At 31.5% G+C, this 5,289-nt stretch overlaps 1 non-coding gene across 1 annotated transcript; it reads right to left on the bottom strand.

Moving 5' to 3' along the window:
* Positions 1–4,211: 4,211 nt before the first annotated feature.
* Positions 4,212–4,330, bottom strand: LOC147073888 (5S ribosomal RNA). Its single transcript, XR_015070419.1, has one exon. It is a non-coding gene; the product is annotated as a 5S ribosomal RNA (ribosomal RNA).
* Between the last annotated feature and the right edge of the window lie 959 nt (positions 4,331–5,289).

The raw sequence follows: 5,289 nt of genomic DNA, 5'->3' as shown, positions 1-5,289 counted from the left end.
TGAAGATAAATAGCACCAAGAGAGAATTTGTGATGTGTGTTTAAATCACTTATCTGGTCGATTCGCCACGCCGAGCCCTTCTTGAGCCCGGGTCCCCAGGCTAGAGCTCTGTCAGCCGCCCCTTTGTGGGAGCCATGGGTATGGAAGCAAACGAGATTAGGTATGCCAAAATCTTGAAATAGAGACGACTTGGACGCATACCTCGTAGGAGATAGTAGGACTGCTAGATAAATTCCATAAAGGCATCAAGGTGGAATTCGGTGGGTTTACGCGACAACGAACTACAAGGAACCGATAAGAGTGAATATTTGAGATTGAAGAAACCTTTATTCAGCATTGTATTGAAATAGACTGTTGATAATCATAAGTTTTCCCCGATAATCCCGAGCCAAAATTTTGATTACGGGATTTCGGGATTACAATTTGACAATCCCGGGATTGGCATTTTTTTCTATACCTAGTAATATAAAAAAATTATATTTACAAACATTGATAAAATCGGTCAAAAATAAATCTAGTATAATTTATACTATTTAAGACATTTATTGTTAATATTGTGTGCCTTCAATCTTGGTAATACATTAGTTTAATGGAGTAAATAATATTGTAATATAAATAATAATGTGAATTTGATATGAGATTGCTGTTTCTGATACCAAATACTTAATGAATGGGTTAGCGAGATTAGCAAATAATGGTGTATGGCCTTTCCGCTTCATAAATCTAATAAGTTACCCAAATATGAAACTGCCGTAAAACGAAAAAAAAATAATAATATCATGTTAAGTACTTTGTTAAAAATGCGAAGCATTGTTTTTTTCCAAAATTTCTCATTTTTATTAATTTATGTGAAAAAAATGATTTGGTAACTTACACAATATGGATAATAAATCAAAATTCATTCAAACTCAGTTTATTTCTAATGAAGTTATTTGTTATTAAGAGTATTTTTTCTGTAATATTTTCGTTTTTATTTTATTTTCCTTAAAAATTGATAAAATAATCAATCTCGAAAGTTTCGGGATTATGTTTACCAATCCCGGGATTCATATGTATAAAATAGTTCGGGATCCCGGGATTGGACTCCCTAATAATAAGTATATTGTTTACACTGTCTATATTTCTACATTATCAGAAGAGCTATTAGCAAGGTGGGCTATGTTCGCGTCTATTGGATGTAAATAGGACGTGGGCAGTTGAGAGTAAGATGACCGAACTGCACCACAAGAAATTTTAAGACGCTCCGCCAAAAGATTTTATAAGTGACAACGCTGGAACGTTCAGGATGGAGAAAATATCTGAAGGAGGCCGGGATCCACTAAGGGTTGTATAATCAAAAATCACAATTTTATAGCCCCGCAGCTTTGAACTTATCTATGTATGCTTATCAAGTATTAATAAGCATGCATAATGAATGGCTGAGGATGCATTTGATAAAGATTTGTTTTATTGCACCATTGTTATTATCAATCTAATTGACTGGAATACAATTTACCTTTGTCGCTCATTGTTTCAAACTTCTTTCTAACGGTATTGTCATCTGAGAATGCCATACGTAATATCAATTTTTGTTTTATATTATATTTATTACCTTATCCAAATAGCTTTTCAATTCTGTTTAAATTCAACCTTAAAGAAAGACGCATTGACTGCATTCGATCACTGGGTTAGATAAGAGTTATTGTCTAAAACTTTGAAACATAATCTGATATATATATATTACCTTCTAATAAAATCAGTTTAAATATAAAATGTGTTTACCTATATGAAAATTGTTCAGCCGTTCCATAATAATAACGATGTTGATATTGAGCAATTATATCAGATATCTCATTTATAGTAAAACACGTCATAGTATTGTAAAAAATACAAAAATTTACTTAAACAATAAATTTTCTTGCGTCAGTAATATTGAAACAATATTGCTCTATATATTTCTTAAGCCATTGAGTACGTCTCTTGTATTAATCGTGATAATACGCTTATCACAAAACCACGACAACGACGTGCGGTGATCTTCCTTTGTCTTCTGAAAGACTTGCCTAACCTAAATATCGACCCTAAGTCTCCATTCACAGTATTAGCTAGGGTTTATAATCAATACCGGTCGCAGTATGACCACTGCATATAATATGATTGTATTGTACGAATTCAATAATCTACATTAATCGAAAATCTATTTCGAGAATAATCGATTTATCGGTTAATCCAAGATATAATTCTATTCACACTGATAAAATGTTGTGTTGCTTGGAGACAAATTGAACAAATTTTGACGACAACCAATTATTATTAATTGTATCGATTTTTTTAAAAGTGTAGATGACTGATGACAAATTTAATAAAAACTATTATAATATTCTTAAAAGCATAGTTCAGTGAAACGGCAAATATTTTTCAACTATAGGTGCGACGAAATTTTTGACTCGCTGGCAATCGGAGAGCGAAAGTCGAGCTGTGAACACGTCAATGTGTTTCGCGATGGCGACGGGGGTATTAATTCTAAAATCGTGTAAAGATGACTAAAAATGTTACCCATTTACTTGAAAAAGAAAACATGTCAATGAATATATTATTATCGTTACAAATAGAACAATAAACAGAACATTAAATGGACGCATGTTGAATTTATATGAAAAATTATATTTCGGTCGGCACGCGTCATTCGCACAATTCGCGCATCGCCTAGCAACGATCTTTTTAGACCATGCCTCAACTGAGGTATAGCCTTAACAAATTTTCCAGCACCATTTGGACATTATTTACATATTAAATTTGCAACGATTGGAAACGAGTCATCAGTAAAACTATAATAATAATAATCATTTAGCAATTTTCAGTAGGGTTACAACAAAAATAAATAATTTTTAATTAATTACTTTTAAAAATGTTACATTCTAATTATTGAACATACATAATTTTTGAAAACACTTTTGAGATAATATTATATTAAAACCAATAAAATTCAAATATTATGTAGGTATTGTTGTTTAATTTAATAAAACGCATTTTTTTGTAATACTTATTCCATTTTTAATCAATAAATTAGGACCGGTTTCGTCCACCTCAGAGAAACATTTTCAACTGTAAGTTTCAACTTGTTGAAAATTTCCTTCTGAGGCGGACGAAACCGGTCCTAATTTATTGATTAAAATTGGAATTAGTACTACAAAAAATTGCGTTTTATTAAATTAAACGACAATACTATGCAGTTCCACCATGAATTGACAGTTAACAAAATAAAATAAATTATGTAGGTATGCTCAATAATTTGAATGTTACATTCTTAAATCTTGTGAATTATTCGTTGAATAAAAAAAGTCATAAATTAAAAAAAAAAAAAAGTCCAAGGAAGCTACATTACTAAAATATCTTGGAGTGATCCGTGACATCGGTTAGTAATTAAAGTAATACCTACTTTGATTTAAAATACAAAAGCCGATAGCCAATAGTAGCTTAATTTAGAAAACGCTTCAGTGAGTATTTATTTGATACCTGTTGGTCTATTCTGTACGACGTATCGACCGCTTAAGTGATAAATTGATAGATATAATCAAACTTAGGGAAGGTTTGTATCAAAATATTAGCACTTATTGTAAAAATTAGGTGCGATAAGTTGGTTGTAATTATTGTTGCAATAAGTACTATATTTTAACAGCACTGTAAGGTGTTTTAAAAAGACTTTTTCTATTGGTTTTAATATATTCTCTCATAAGTGTTTTCAAAAATGATGTTAAAGAAATAATTTATTTTAAATATATTTCAAGTAGGTATGTCCACGGTGACAGCATCACGTAAAATTATTATGTATGTAGTATGATGTAATATGATGAAGTATTCTTCTTCGAATTTCGCTGCAACTGCAATCGAGACCTGACTTTCTTATTTTGGGCAGCAGTATCCGTCTGGTCCTACATGCAAAGTATCTAACTCCGACGTATTTCCCTCGTAGATACCGCGAATTTAATTGGTGGAAAAACGAAAATTGTTATGAAAATATGTGTTCTTTCTTTTCAATGTAAATCGAGTAAGCTGTATTTTATTTTTAATAATGTCATATTATTATTTTAATAACTACGAACTTATTTAAAGAAATCAAGCCGTCAATGAGATTTTCGGGAATATCCACTCGTTTTGAAATACATTTCTATATTTTTACGAAAATATTATTATTGTGAAATAACAATATCATTTCGATAAATGCAAAAAAAAGCCAACGGCACGCGGTGTTCCCAAGCGGTCACCCATCCAAGTACTATCCGCGCCCAATGTTGCTTAACTTCGGTGATCGGACGAGAACCGGCGCTTTCAACATGGTATGGTCGTTGGCGAAAGCCAACTATTTTTTAATGTATAAGAACGTAATATTATTATGTTTGATGTTCGTACTATAATAATACGAATGCTATGAAATATTATGTTAATAAGTTTTCTGTCATTCCCTCATATTATTATATGTTGTATCGTGGCCACCCTGAAATGCAGTCATTTTCTACGCGACCAATGGCCCGAACAATATAATATTATCATAACGTCTACTGATATATAGATAGGCTGATATATAGATATTATATTGTAAATGTTGAGGTAGAGATAGTGAATTCACGTGTCAATTCATGATAGTAATATGTTTAAACCACAAGATTCTCCATCCCTCATAGTCATATGCTTCTCTCAGGGCATAATGAAAACTACCCCTAGTAAGCACCTTCACTTGGTCACGCTCGCTGATGCTTTTCCTTTGCCTCGCCTTTCCTTCCCAAAACCACTAGTTTCTCCAGGTTATTTTGAAAACCAACATCAGAATAATTTTAATTAAGATTAAATAAATAAATATATATTGCAAAATGGTGATGTTTTCTTTCGATATTTATTTATATTCGACTTTAATTATTATTTTTATTAATGAATTTAAATAACCGGTATAATCCCGGTAGTGAATTATTTGTTTAACTGGTAAGAACCACAGTCCGGTAAATTCGAAAGCCCTAATATTGGCGAAGGCTTTAAGCTCCCAGAAGCTTTCTACTGAGTGATTTGATACAAGCACATCAGTAGATTAGGTAGGCCTGCCAGAACAGTATGCTTCTAAATGACATTCGTATCAGATTTGATACATTAGGTAAATTGAGTCGATACATACATTATATGGATGGGTGTATTGAACGATTTATTTAATCGGATTAATGTATTGTTGCTAATAATATTGATATGTATTTGCTATTTTAAAGATTGCGATTCTGATTCCATACTAATAATTTTATATTTAAACATTTTTTTATTGTTGTA

Source organism: Rhyacophila brunnea, unplaced genomic scaffold (assembly GCF_057557595.1).
Source record: "Rhyacophila brunnea isolate RB1 unplaced genomic scaffold, BYU_Rbru_1.0 scaffold_17, whole genome shotgun sequence".
NCBI classification, from domain to species: Eukaryota; Metazoa; Arthropoda; class Insecta; order Trichoptera; family Rhyacophilidae; genus Rhyacophila; species Rhyacophila brunnea.
Note: the sequence above shows the minus strand (reverse complement) of the source record. Positions and strands in the feature narration are given on the sequence as shown.